Source organism: Stegodyphus dumicola, chromosome 7 (assembly GCF_044657685.1).
Source record: "Stegodyphus dumicola isolate Sdum_Otavi_A_Nest chromosome 7, ASM4465768v1".
Taxonomy (NCBI): Eukaryota; Metazoa; Arthropoda; class Arachnida; order Araneae; family Eresidae; genus Stegodyphus; species Stegodyphus dumicola.
In genome coordinates this window covers 204166206-204182000 of record NC_140774.1, presented here as the reverse complement: position 1 = coordinate 204182000, position 15795 = coordinate 204166206, and the positions used below count along the sequence as shown (strand labels likewise).

The 15795-nt window shown below is 37.5% G+C and overlaps 1 non-coding gene across 1 annotated transcript; it reads right to left on the bottom strand.

Annotated features, from left to right (window-relative positions):
- Nucleotides 1-9787: 9787 nt before the first annotated feature.
- On the bottom strand, nt 9788-9860 carry TRNAS-CGA (transfer RNA serine (anticodon CGA)). The gene has a single exon. It is a non-coding gene; the product is annotated as a tRNA-Ser (tRNA).
- Between the last annotated feature and the right edge of the window lie 5935 nt (nt 9861-15795).

The following is a 15795-nucleotide window of genomic DNA, read 5'->3' as shown; positions in this document are numbered from 1 at the left end:
TGTTTGATCAGATTATATCCATTGTTAACATTAAAAGTTATATGTGAATAAGTTGAATATATTCGTTGTGAATAAGATAAATTCATTCTGTTTGATGAGTATTTCTTGTGTAAAGAGTACATTTAAGAGTGAGCAGTTATTAAATGTGAAATTTAACGCACTAAATGAATAGGAATACAAATTAGTAAAGTTCACTTTGAATAAATTCTGCATTGGCTATTATTATAGAACATCCTTATATAATAATAGCCTTAGAAAAAATAATTACAGCAATTAATCTGTAAATATTTTTTTCACATGCATACTTTTATGTAAAGATAGCATTTGGGCTCAGATGTTTATCATATATTTCTTTCTTCATTTTATTTACCACTTAGTAATATTTCATATTGATATTTTTGCGGAGTATCCAACATGTGTTTGTATTTATTTCAACCAGGTAGTGAAATCTTCACAATTAATTATATTTGATCTAACTTCGCAATGAAAATTTTCAGAAGACATCGACGATGCTTTTGTATATAAAATTGGGTGACAACCGTCTCGCTTGAATCTTAAATCACGCGAAAGGTCATGTGACATGACAGAAATATCACTGGATTCCCATTGGTCCATCCTAGAAGCCACTCCTTTGGTGGCTACACAGGTGTGCACTTGTGAAATATGCTTACCGCATGACAATTTGATATCTAGCTATCAATCTCTTATGATAGTGATTCCATATTTTTTAACGAAATTTGTTAGAGTTCCGAGTAAAGTAGTATTTCCGGTTTACTGTAATAAATCAAAATCTAATATGTTGTTTTCCATTGATACGCTGAATGTCTTAAATACTAAAATTGAAGAGTTTTGGATCATATTTTAATATAGTTTTTCATTATAAACTCTTATCGGCTTCCAGTCAAGTATCTTTCCCGGTTGCCCATTGAAAACTGTTTAGTTTTATGTAAAGTGCCACTTCTTGCTGTGCAATTTTACCCCAAATCTAATCAACTCTTTATATGAACGCAGAAAGCTTAAATGCGGAAATAATAAATTTTTGGACTTTTCGTATATGAGCTCACACAAACAGACATGTTTGTAAAAATAGTGAAAGTGTGTTGTGGAGACCCTCATTCACTGAAAGCTCATGATCGAATTTTTGGACCAAAAAAATTACCTCTCTTAGCTATGAATGGGTAGGAGATTTCTTTTCTATTACGGAAATTTACTGTGAAATAAATATCTTGCAAGTGTGTGTGCTTTACGTTGAACTCTAAGATAGCCTGTAAGAGGTAAGGCGTTTTAATTGTTTTTTACCCTTGAAGAAGAGATTAGGAATGCGAATGTGTCTCCCGAAACGACTTCCGACTCACAGCGACAACTTAAATGCAATCTGTTGGACACTGAGAATAAAACTCACGTCCTCATAATGAAAAAGAGCTTCCTGTGAATCCAAGTGAAACCACTATGCAGTAAGCGATCCTTTGCAAGAAGCTGTATTTTCCGCCCCCCAAATCCGAATTTACGATTCCAGTGGCCCAGTTTTTGACGACCCCCCTCTGACCCTCGGGAACCCATCTACGGTAAGAAGGAAGAATAATAAATAGTCATCCCTTTCAACGAACGGTGAAATCTTAATGGTTATTTTGTAGCAATTTTATGGATAGTTGGATTCTGTAGCCGCGGGGGGCGTCGAATTTTCCTACACGCGTGGAAATGGAAAGCATCCCAAGTGAACAATTAACTTATTTTCTGTTTTGAATGCTGTTCTTATGCTTCCCTGTAGGAAAAAGAATAATCGTGGGAATTTAAGAGCCGGTAGTGAATCTGGCGTCATGGTGCATTGAAGAAGCCACTCGTGATCTGGGGTCATCCATCTTGCAGGTGTGGTTGCGGGGACATGAATTATCATTAATAACAAGGAAGTGGGCTTTGTATAACACCTACAGAATTATACAATACCCACGCGTCGACGAAATACACGTACCCTGATATACGCAATACGTGAGTTCATTCAGTAAGCAAACTGTTAGTACTGTCAACTCTTGCCGTCCCTCTTGCCTACATAGGCGAGGCAGATCACAGCATTAGGAAAAAAAATTTCGATGATGAGTTTCCAGTGAATAAGCAATGAATGAGGATCCCCACAGCATGTTTTCACTATTTCAACAATGTCGGTCAGTCTGCATGCATGTGAGGATTTTTTCGACCGCGATAATATATACCAAACATCTTAAAATACACATAAAAATTTGATTAGATTTGGGGCAAAGTTTGGCAACCGGAAGTCGTATTATAAGGTATTTCTCTCACCTTCCTAGCGTGCCTTCCTGGTGTAGTTGTTTTGCACGCTGGGACGGTATTCCAGAGGTCCGTGGTTCGATTCCTGACAAAGGCGTTGCTAATGTTTCATCTCTTTGGCCTCCAAAAAAAAAAAAAAAAATCCTAATGTCTCTACAATGTAATTGTTGCAATGAGCGATTGCTCATTTTTCATCTTGCTTGCTTCCAAAAAAAAAAAAATTACCTAATGTCTCTACAGTGGCGCCCGAACTAAAAGGGTGTTGGATGATGATTCAGCTCACCCAGGATTTGACGATAGTGTGCCTTAAAAACCCCAATCGCCCTTTAAAAGGAGGAATACTGTAGGATTCTCCACTGTGTACTTCTAAGTTACAGTTAAATGTGAAATAGCTTAAGAACTAGTAAGCGAAGAATCGCTTGAGTTCGCGAGTTAGAAAACAATAAGTGAAAAGGGTGAAATAACCCTTTATTATTCCAACTAGAGTTTAACAAAACTCCGTCTTGGAGTTGTACAATAAAGCCGACACTCGGGCTTCAACTTAAAAGACTAAGAAATAAACTAAATTAATCTTAACTGAAAAGATATAGCCGAAGCTATCAAAATTTTAACAGAGTTGGCTCCTTAAAGCTAATTGACTGCAAAGCTATCAAGTGCCTAAAGTACGGCCGAGCGTAATAATAGCTTACGAGAGAGTAGCCTAAAAAGGTGGACGCGTGCTAGCCAGGATATATGGTATCTCTGTCACTAAGACAGTAGAACTTCGCGGTTAGATACCGCTCTTCCTTAATTTGCATTCAGACGTGATTCTAAAACTACGTTCTGGCCGGAAGTGGCAAGTTGAAACTAAGAGGCGATAGGAAAAGAAGTTTAACTCAAAATTTAACTGTTAATAAAATTAGCATAATCCTTACAGTATATAAGGTATTTCTCCCGCCTTCCTAGCGTGCCTTCGTGGTGTAGTGGTTCTGCACGCTGGGCCGGTATTTCAGAGGTCCGTGGTTTAATTTCCGGCGAAAAGGATTGCTCATTTTTCATCTTGCCTACTTCCCCCCCCCCAAGAAAAAAACCTAATGTCTCTACAATATTTTACAGGAAGTCCTTAACAGTCTCTAATGGACAACCTGCAGGGGTACTTATGACAGTTTTGAATGGAAAACTATTAGGTTTTTCCTTCGTCTGGTAAAATTAGTCCGAAACCCCTAAGAGACGTGAAGCGAATATCTGTCTGAAAGTATCTACAGAGCCATACTTTCAGATATTTTTAGCCATTCTGTTATATGGAAACAGAATAAAGAACATAAATGCGCGTTCATGTGGTGACAGCATCCAATACAGTACACTAGGAGGAAGGTGCACTCAGACCTGGCTAGCTCAAGACCGCCTTACACAATTAAACGCCTCAACCCCTAGAGGCGATCCATAACCCCCGTTCAACCCACGGGAGCACATTTTATTTCACACAGTCTGGTTCTGGTTATAAGCACACAAAGTCAATGGTGGACAGCAGCGCATCCACTTAATGTCAAAGAACACAGTTAGATATCGACCGTCCCCAGTGTTGATCTAGGAGAGCCAAAGTCCCAAGGGCAACTTTCGATATCAAACCATGTAACATCACCACAACCAAAGTGCAAACAAGATGGTACCGTATGGTCTCTAGGTACTGGCCCTAACGAGAACGCCGGGATTTCTCCCAGTCGACTCCAAGGAGGAAAATATCAACCACAGCTCGTGGTGATGCAACTGAACGGGAACAGTCAAATTTAAGTAAAAAAGCAGAATAGTAGCCAAATACCTCACAATTTAAGTGTACTCTAAACTGGCTCAGTAACTCTACCGGCGTATCAACTTCAAGTATCAGCAGCGATAACATAAAGCCGAATAATTACAACTTATCAGAGTTGACGGACGGTGCACGCGCAGGGCAGAAACGTGCTCTCTATTACAATTCCAAAATCTCAGTTATGTAACTCATTCTGGTGAGGAAACAGAAAGAAGTTATACTGAAAGCTGAAATTATAAATAACAGTTTAATTTAAATAATGACCTTATAAATACATTAAAATTTAATCCAAAACATTTCAATTTTAATATTTAAGACTTGAATATTTTGGTTTAAATTGGGTAATTCGCATGAAATTCTGAATAGACTTTGGTAAGAAAATGTAATGTGAGATAACCCAAAACCTCTCAAATTTGATATGTAAGATATGTTAGTGAGTGAGAACAATATATTCATTTCTAAGCATTCAACGTATTCATAAAATTATGCCCACTACAACGAGACTAAGCTCATTAGGTAGACGAGATCTTGTAATGCAAACAGTTAACTCATTCCTCAATATGTGTCGTTTCTCTATTCTGTAGAAACGCTTTGAAAAACAAAGATGCTGCCACCGGATGTTGTTGCTATGTGTTATTTTTCAAGAAATGAGGTAGTAAATATAAATAGTATACAGCGAATATAAAAAATCTGATGTGTACACCACATGACTTCCTTGTACGGAATATTAAATTATACGCATTTTTTCTTGCATTTCATTTAAACTTATTGGATGGAATTAAATCTACTTCGCCGACAGCGCATAAACCACAATAGAATAAATGCACTCTTTAAAATTCACTATAATTTGTTTACCATAGCGACACTCTGGCGCTAGGTTCACTTTACAGCGTTATTTATATTTCGTCCCGAACGATGTATAAAAGAAATTCAACAAACAAAACAAAAAAGAAACAGTGTTTCACAGACAATTCAGTATTTCTCATTCATTGAGTATTTCTCATTCTCATTCGTTGAGTTTCTCGATCAAAAATTCATAAGTGCTTTACAAAATATGAAATAGGTAGTAAAACAAATTCTAAATTTGGGCTTTCGGATGCTTGTACTCGGGTGGAGACGCACGTTATTCAGAATTGGATGGCTCTAGGTACCGTCGTTTTATCACAATGTGAGAAGCATACATACATTAATGCAAATTCTTTATTATTTAGTTTCTTTAAATATAATATAGGGCTCTAATATTTGGGGGTAACAATTTAAAAAGTGATACACCTTTTCTAGTAAATCGACGCAAAATGAACAAAACGAAATTAATAGCACTTCTGGGCAAATTGCCCCTTTGGGCTAACACGGGCGCGATTTAGTACACATTATCGTCTGCAGATGCATAATCTGGCAATGTCAGAAATAATATCCCGCCAGTAGAGACATTAGAGGAAACTATCGACATTTTTACTCGGCAAAAGACGTGACGAGTGTCGTGTCGCTTTCAATTCAGACGTCTTAATCCACATTTTAAAAAGTAATTCTCGGCAACTCATTCGTCACGAGACTATTGTCAGTGACAGGAAGTCTTTAAAATCGCGGTTCTTTATCGCAACGCTGCAATTCCGAAGCGTGGAGCATAAACGCACAGTTAGCAGGAAGGACAGGGGACGATAAAATGCCGTTTGTACTTTATTAACATGGATTCCTCGACGCTTACCGTAAAAAATCGTGGGATATTGATTTAATTCTTTCTGTTGAATAACCTACTTAAAAACAGGATGATGATCATCTCGAAAGAAATGAAATTCTTCAGTCCCGTGCATATGTGTAACCGAATTGTTCTCTGGCCTGATTGTTCTTATAATATTTCGATAATGATCTCCATGCGGTCAGTCTGGTAACGGCAAAAGAGTTCCTCGTGGAGAGTGAGGGGCGTTCCTTCTTGTTATAGTACGCCCAAATTAATCTTATGAATCGCAACTGCTAAGAAAAATATACCTCGTAATAGACACGTCTAAAATTACCTGCAGTGTAAATGGGAGCACTTCTTTATGCACGTAGATTTTATTATATCTATTACAATGAAGCGAAAATAAGTCCGAAAATCGAACACGCGGTTGCACTAAAAGCATAACAAATGAAAAGTAAAATGCTTTAAGATAAACTATAAGTAGCCATATTTCTTTAAGGTGGCTCATACACCTTAAACCCCTCATGATCTTCGAATATGGGACTGTTGCAAGAATTGGGGTATTTTATTTATTTTAAAAGCAATTACTTCCAACCTTTTACAGCTGACTACATAATATAGCTGCTTTGGAAACTAATAACCAGAAAGTGTGTGTGGCCAGAAATATTTTTGTAATTTAATCCTCTTTGTGACGAAATATTTCGCCACGTTTCCGCCTTGCGCGCATGATATTTTAAAAATGGCTAACGGTACATACTTGAAATTGGATGGAATTCTTTATATGGGCACTATTTTCTAACTGAACAAAAAATCTGATGAATATTTTAATATTGAAAAATTTTATGGACCAAAAACATTGCAAATTTTTTAAATAAAATACATTTTATAAACTAAATAAAATAAAAATTTAACATGAAATTTTCAGAATTTTAGGTTCACAGTCGTTTCCAAATGTTATAAAAGCTATATATTAAATATGGAATTAAATTATGCAACATAATGTTTTAAACTGTGCGCGCAAGGTGGAAACATGACGAAACATTTTGTCACAAAGCAGATTAAATTATAAAAATATTTGTGGCAACAGAAACTTTCTGATTCCTGTTTCAGAAAGCAGCTATAAATTTGGAAGAAATTGCTTTTAAAATAAATAAGTTATCCCAATTCTTGCAACCGTCACATATTCGAAGATCTTACGAGTTGTAAGGTTAGGCGCCGCTAAGTGTGATCACGTTTGTTCACCATTGTTGTTGTCTTGTCCATATTACATGGAAAAATGATTGCCAGAGCCCACTCCAAAGAGATGTTGGACTTCTATTTTCTATCCCATTTTGAGGAAGAGCACCGCGAGGGGGATCCCCTTCCACCAATCCACATGCGAGGACTTTTGGCTTGCCGATTATTTAGAGTGCCGCCATGTCGCACCGACACTATACATTTACAAACCACCATGAGAGAATGGTAACTGTGAATGTGGGGAGGAGGGTCATCCAGATCATTTTGTGTTCTCCTGCCCCCACACAGCACTTAACAGCCTCAAGCAACCAGGAGCCAGATTCTGGCCAAATTGGTTCCAGAATCTACAAAGTAACAGAGTTGCTCAGCGGAAACTGAAAACAATAATTGACTACTGTACTAGCAATTACTCTTCTGACGCTGGAAGATAGTAGTCATAAAAGTCTATATAAGCTAGTTCAATATCTCAGCAACAGAGTATGTGATATGTATGCTCAATATGTAATTTTGTATTTATGCTGTGCCAGGCTCTCATGCATAAAGTTCGCATTGTATCTGAATGCTGTAATGTATCTGTACATGTTTATATCTTTTGTTTATGGTACTTAATTTATACTAAGGATCACGCGTACCTCAATGGCATGCTTCTTGTAAACTTTAACTATCATGATAACGTATATGTATGGGTGTATATATCAATATGAGTGAGAGTATGTATACTTTTATTTGTTTCGGAGTATCTATGTATGTAAGTGTGTACTATATATCTGTATATGAGTTTGTATTTATATGTATATACATATATTTTGATTATACTCTTCTTCAAGTGCACATTCATATATTTCTTTGTACATTGTTGTACTCTTCTTCAAGTGCCTTGTATGCACATGTATATCTCTCTCCCGAGTTGGTAACCAATTCTGCATGGATATATCTACACTGACTACCAATAAGTATTTGGACACCTATGCAAATGACGATATCTGCGGTCCTAAGGTACGTCACGGACTCCGCCGGTATATATCGTGTAGGAAACAGCATCGGCTTTAGTCGCATGCAAGATACCTCGCAGTTCGGAGCTCTCTGATTTCGAGAAAGGTATAATTATCGGGTATCACAAATGTGGCCGATCCTTAAGGGACATATCTAGCGATTTGAAGTACCGAAAATCGACAGTGTCCTGTGTGATTAAGAAGTGGAAGGTGAGCGGTGATTGTCGGAATGTGCTCCGAGTCGGCAGACCAACGAAACTGGGAGATAGAGACCGACGAGTGTTGTCCAGAGAAATTCGGAAGAACCGCACCCAAACGATGGCCCTCATCCGCGAGGAGTTTCAACAGGTATCTCGGAGTATTGTTTCGATGAATACCATCCGTAAGGAAGCACATCTGCTTGGTTTTCATGGTCGTGCTGCTGCCCATAAGCCTTTGATCACAAAGTCCAACCGCGCTGCTCGGTTAATGTAGTGCAAAGCACATCGAAATTGGACACCGTAGATCAGTGGAAACGGGTTCTTTGGAGTGACGAATCAAAGTTCTCCCTGTACCGTTCGGATGGCAGGGTCTGGGTCTGGCGTCTACCTGGAGAACGTCTCCTGCCAGAATGCATTGTGCCAACAGTCAAGTTCGGCGGAGGTGGAATTAGGGTCTGGGGGTGTTTCTCCTGGTATGGGCTGGGACCCTTGGTCCCCATTCATGGTAAGCTCAACTCCGATGCCTACTGCACTATTTTGGATGGCAATGGGCTTCCTACATTGTGGCAGTTTTATGGGTTGGACCCCTGTTACTTTCAGGACGACAATACCAGTTGTCATGTTTCGACGTTAACCAAGGCTTGGTGAGGTGCCAATGGAGTTCATCGAATGGACCGGCCTGCCCAGAGTTCAGACCTGAACCCTATCGACAACCTCTGGGACGAGTTGCATCGCCGAATTCAGGGGTGCACTACCCGTGCAAAATCGGTGAAGGAACTTCTGTGTCTTCTCCAAGCCGAGTGGAAGAAAATACCATTAGCTGTCATACAAAGACTTGTGGAAAGTATGCCCCGGAGGGTCCACGCTGTAATTACCTCTCGTGGAGGCTCTATCAACTATTGATTTTAATTATTGGTAGTCAGTGTACCTGGGTCGGAAGCCAACTCAGCGGTTCACCTCCCCTATACCGTCTGGCGACTTGTCCACCCTTATTCTAAAAACATGAACCCATTGTTATTCATTGTTGTCAACTCGCGGAACCCTTAGAAGCATAAAAGGATTTTTCGGCGAGCCGCTTAGAAAAATATATCTTAAATAATATTTAAAGTAGATCAGTAATCTTTATTAAAATATTTTTATATAAAATTGATTGCTCAGAAATAATATTAACTTGTGCTCCAAGTGTCACATTATATTGAGTGATTGGAAAGTGCTTGCACTGGTTTTGCACAAACTGTCTAAGTCTAGATGGATGTTATCTCCAGTCGCATTTCCTATTCTGCATCTAGTTTGTTTCTATACATTGTGTCTTTGTTACCACATACGTTGAAAAAACGTTTTCGCTTAAAATCGTTGTTGGAAAAGGCATTAAAATGTCTGTAGCCGTGTGGGATATTCTGCATGAATCCACAAGCAAAAATTTATGAGCTGCTCTTGCTTAAATTTGAGTTTTAACGTCGAATCTGTTGATATGTCAATAAGTTTTTTTTTTTTTTTTTTTTTTACTTTCTTTGATTCGCAAATCTTCCGATTTATCGTAGTACTCGAACGGATTTTTTAGTTTGTAGAGACATTAGGTTATTTCGAAGCAAAAATCGTGAAAAATGAGCAACGCCTTCGCCGGGACTCGAACCACGGGCCTCTCGAATTCGCGTCGAGAGTGCTAACCACTACACCACAAAGGCATGCTAAGAAGTCGGAAGAAATACCTCATGAAGTTAATAAATACTAGTGCTACATAATTTTCTTTGCCAATTTTTTATTATATTTATTTATTTTATTTTATTTATTTACATTTTTACTCGGGGAACCTCAGGGTTCTGCGGAACAGAGTTCGAAGGACACTGCATTAATCAAAACTAAATAACACTAAAAGGTGAGAGAAATTGCCCTTCAGACTAGCAGTGTGGACTTGAATTGAATGTAAAAATATCAAGAAACATATAAATAGGTATTCGAATTCCGACTAGGGTTTTGCACGTTTTTCACCTTCCTGCATCGATATAACCTAATGACTCTACAAAATCTTTAATGCAAAACTTAATTTATGAACGGTTCATAACGTATCCGGAAATTTCTATTTCTTCGGAAAGGATTCTTCATTCGAAGAGCTCTTAATGTTCGGAAAGAATTGCCTCATTCGAAGAGAACGTGCCAATGTTAAAATTTCAAATTGAGCAAAAAAGCAACCTTAGTTTGGCGTATATTTTTTTCTAAAGGATTTTGTTTCTCTGCCGAAGGTGAAAGAAACCTCATTTCTTTCAACGCATTGAGGAATGGAAAAAAGACGCGAATATTTTAAAGTTTTCTGAAGCTGGCGTTTGGGAAATATACGTGATGAAATACGGCAAACCTGGTTTTTCTTAATCTTTTACTGTTTAACTAGATTAATTATTTCAACATTTAAAGTATGGTAGAATCCCTTTTAACCGGCAGCAAGGGGAACGCTTCAATTCCGGGTAATTGAATTTAGAATAATTTTTAGAAATGACTAGTTCGTGTTTTGTGATGCCATCTGTAGAAAACTGCAGCACACGAAGTTAGTCGTTTGTGTTTTCGATCTATCGGCCCAAGTCAAGTAAATACATTGGAAAATCGTACAGAATATTTTAATATTAAAAGCCATGCACGTGACTTTGTATTTCAGAAAAACAAAATTCAGCAATATTTTAAAGCCACCATATTTTTTATCACATGAACGTTTGTCGTTTCGATGAAAATATGGTTTAACTTATTGAAAAACAGGAGTCAAGAAATTCTTTCGAGAAGCACAATTTTTTTATCCCTTGCTTAATTAATTAGTGATTGAAATGAAATCGAACTTCGCCGATCAGTTTCTTGAAACTGATGCAAAATATTTTTAACTTCCGTGAACCATTCTTTTTGTTTGCCATTGGGCGATACTTAACTTTTCTTTTAAATTAAAACTGCTTGTTATGGATGCAACGCAGTTCTTTATCTCTTTTATCAATTACCAGCAGGACTCGTGAAATGGCACTAACTGGATTCATTCAAAGCTTTTTTATAGTAACTATTTGAGGTGATTGCTTATTGGGAAAGTGAAACATCCCAATACTATTTGAGGTGATTGCTTATTGGGAAAGTGAAACAGACAACAAAATGTACGGCAGCATCGGCAGCTTCGATGACCTCAGAGGTCACGCGACTCATGAATAGCTAATGTAAGCAAACAAAGTCGCTCTTTTCTTCTCTTGTAGAATCTATCTGATTCTAAAAGATAGGCTGTCTTTTAAAATTTTGACATTTTTCTGGTGAATTTTATGGGACGCTAAGTGCGGAGAAAGTAATGTTTAAAAAGGGTGGGCAACAGCACTGAGTCTAAGATAAACAGCGATGCTCAACGAGAACATAAAAAATATTAACAAGCTCTTTGGTGCGACGTCTTTTTAGTCCAAAGGGACTTTGTCGCTGAAGGACTATTGTTTTCGTTTTGCGATTTTGCGTCGATTCACTACAAATGGCAAATAACTTTTCAAATTGTTGCCACAAAGTATTATCGCCCTGTGTTATATTAAAAAAAATTAAATAATGAAAAATCTGCATAAATGTATGTATATTTCTCGCATTGTGACAAAACAACGGTACATAGAGCCATCGAATTTTGAATGACGTAATCCTCCTACGAATATGGGCATGTGGAATTTGTTTTATTATTGATTCATATTTTGTAAAACTTTAACGAATGTTTGATTAACAAACTCAAGCATTTCAAAGCGAGCAATGGCAACAATCTACGGGGAAAAAAAAAAAAAAAACTTTTATCTCCAGCTCGCGGAACTGCGTATCGGAAATTCTAAAGATATGCTCATTTTAAAATTATTTTGCGTTATTGCTGTTGATCGAATTTCAACATTTAAATTTACTCCGGTGATCTAGATCTTTGAAAAAAAAATGTGTATCTTCGTTAACAAATCACGAAATCGTAGCAAAAATTTATTTCTACTAAGCCACCTTACATTGGTAGGAAATAATAATTTTGGCTTGTCCTACAGAATCTTGAAAGTGGAAGAGGCGCCCATTGTGAGAACTCTCTGGAATGAAACGTTATGTCAGTTGTTAGTATTAGTAGTCCAAAGGGGCTATGTCCCAGAAGCACTATTGTTTTCGTTTTGAAATTTTGCATTGAATCACTACAAACGGCGAATCACTTTTCAAACTGTTGCCACCCAATGTTAGAGTCCTGCATTATATTTTAAGAAATAAAATAATGAAAAATCTGGATAAAATGTTCGTATGTTTCTCGCATTGTGATAAAACAACGGTACATAGAACCATCGAATTTGAATGACGTGGGCATGTGGAAGACCAAATTTGAAATTTGGAATTTGTTTTATTATCAATTTCATATTTTGTAAAACTTTAACGAATTTTTAAGTAACAAACTCAACGATTTAAAAGCGAACAATGGCAACACTCTACGGGTGAGGGATTATATACTACTTTTTTATCTTCAGCGCGCGGAACTGTGTTTCGGAAATTCTAAAGATAGGTTCATTTTAAAATTATTTTGCGACATTGCTATTGAACTGAATTTGATGGTTTAAGTGCAAAGAACACGATATTTAATAAATAAAGGTAACACACAAAACGTTAAAAAAACGCCCCTTTGGACGTAATTTAAAATCTGAAACCTTTCAGTATTCCTCCCCCCCCCCAATTCATTATGCAGTTTTTACGCCTTTTTGTGAGATAACCTATTTTACTAATCGGATCGGATATAAGGACTCAAACTTCCTGTATGAAGTTGGTTGTATTGATGTTCGACTAAAATACGCCTTGAATAAAGCGGAGGATGCGGCAGCTTTATATTAAAAAGAGGAACTTTGGTTTGAAAAACGGTGAATTGTTGTAAAGTTGCCCTACAGTGAAATATTGCGAGAGGTAAAATAATAATAATTATAATAACAGTGAGTGATCTGGAGCAATCTAGGTTATTCAGCTTTTACATGACAAAGTGAATCATTTTTGAGATGCGGATTCCAAAAGTGTTGTTCCTCCGGGGCAACTTTCTCAACTTGCCGCAACTGTTATTCGGGCCAATTAATTATGTGTCGATCATTATGAGGGACATCATCTCCTTTTCTCTCTCATCTGCTCTCGTTTCACGCGCGCCCTGTTGCTCTTCTTTAACTTGTTTATGATTATATTTTTGAAGCATCATTTTACGAGGATAACTTCCCGTTCCTGATCTTGTCAAAACAAGGAGCGCCATCCATTAATAATTTTCGCATCGTCTTCTCGTTACAGTTGCCCTTTTCCTTGTCTTGTTTTTACGATTCAAGCCCGAGGGCCACTTTTTTTTTTTTTTTTTTTTTTTTTTTTTTTTTTTTTTGCGTCATTTCCTGTTGCTCATCTTTCAAACATTGAAAAAAAGTTCTATAATCATGAAAATGGTGGGTAGGAAGAAAGTTAACAGAAAAAAGAAGAAGAAGCAAAGGGTGTAATCTTTAAAGCGAATTTCGGAAGCAAAAGATGTTCGAATATCACCTGTCCTTCCGTGCGTGAAATTTTTAGAATCACTTTTTCCGGAAACTAGATTCGAGATGTGTTTTAAAATTGCAAAGAAAACCATACATTCTGAGTTAAGTGGGGAAGCATAGACGAATGATTGCGTGTACAAAGAACTTCAAGACAATAGTTTATGTGGAACGAATTCTACCTGAAATAAATGTTTTGCGATATTCACCAGATTCACATTTCCTTCTGTTAGCTTTTAAAATTGTAGAGTGATTAGCATTTTTTTTAAGGCAGGAGACGGGACAGATGAGCAATTCCCTCGCCGGTCTCGAACTTGGACCTCTCTAAAACACGAAGAGTGTGCTAACCGTTATACGAAGAAAGCATGCAGATAGGAGGGAGGAAATACCTTATGTATTCCTTAATATAAACACCTTATATACTATTTTCATTTAGTTATTTTATGTTTCAATTATTTTCCTTTGTTGAATTGGGGGTGGCCTGTTATGACCATGAGACCAACTTGTTTGGTTAGGTGGGTCGGGTTGCGCCCAATTATCATACCTTGTATACTCCCCCTTTTAAAGGGCGACTGGGGGTTGGGGAACCCATTGCCAAATTCTGGTTGAGAAGAATCATCATCGACAACCTTTTTTTTTTTTTTTTATTCGGGCGCCACTGTAGATTTATTACATTATTTTGCTGCTGGAGACGTGAGAAATGAGCAATGCCCTCCCCGGGACTTGAACTTGGACCTCACGAATACACGCCGAGTGTGCTACCGTTACACCACGAAGGCATGCAGAAAGGAGGGAGAAAATACCTCACGAACAACAAATAGTAACACGAAATTCAACAACCGAACAACAAATATTTACTCAATTAATTTTTATAATGCTCACCGGTTGCTGGCATCGCTTCTGGCCCGTGGTTAATTTTTATGTCCCTTTATTGGCATTTTACTTTTGAATGACCATGACGTCATGTGGGGATGAATTGTGGAAATTGCTAACATTCGGGTGTCCTGACAGGTAAAGGCAATTTTTTAGTCAGGAAATAAGGTATTTCTCATATCAGTGGCATTTTCATTAGAAAACATTTTGTGTGTGTGTGTACATTGTTATCAAAATTTTTAAATTCTATAAGAAGTATAAGTTTCAGAAATTTTTTTTCTGTCTTCATCCTTATTTCAATTCCCCCTCCTCTTTTTTTTTTTTTTTTTTTGTTTGTTGTGTGTGTGTGTGTGTTGTTGTTAGCATCCATAAGTATGCATTTGATCGTGATCCTGATCTACTTCAGTTTTTTCTTATTAAGTTGTCCAATGGGATGTACGAGCTCGTTATTCATTATTCGATCCATTTGTTATCGTATCCTTCTCAGCCTGGATTGAATATGTGGTGGTATTTTTAATAAGGTATTTCTCCCGCCTTCTTAGCGAGCCATCGTGGTGTAGTGGTCTGCACGCTCAGCGCATAATTGAGAGGTCAGCGGTTCGATTCCCGGCGAAGGCGTTGCTAATTTTTAATCTATCTTGCTTCAAAAAAAAAAAAAAAAAAAAAAAAAAAAAAAAAAAAAAAAAACCTAATGTCTCTACACTTATAATAAAGGTCATCTTTACGTGTTTTTGCGACTTCTCTGCAGTGTTTCACCGTGTGGTGCATTGGAATTTATATGTTTTATCGCTTCTTTCTGTGTAACTTATAACTTTGCTTACTTCAAGACAGTGGGGGGGTGTACTAAGTTTAGGTAATTGGATTCTCGTAAAGCTTAGTTTCGCTTGTTAGTTGGGGGGTCCATTTTTTTTTTCACGTTGTGTGTGCAGATGTTTTTCGGACTCCATTGTCAGATTTTCTGGTGTTTGATTCGTCATGGGTGTGTCATTTTCTCAAATTAGATAACGTAAAATTCCGGGATCGGTAAGATTTAATTTTATGATTTTTTTGAAAGCCTACGAACTCAGAGAGGCGGAGAAACCGAGATTTCCTGGGTGATTGCACCAGGCTAGAGTTCATTAATTCTGATTCTGATTTTTGAGCAAAAAAAGGAAAAGGAGAAGCAGAAAGTGTTGGCGGGCTTCCCCTTTGCGGGGCGAGCGACTTGAACCAGCGGGCTGCGGTGATGGTTGTAGCGGAGTCTGATTTG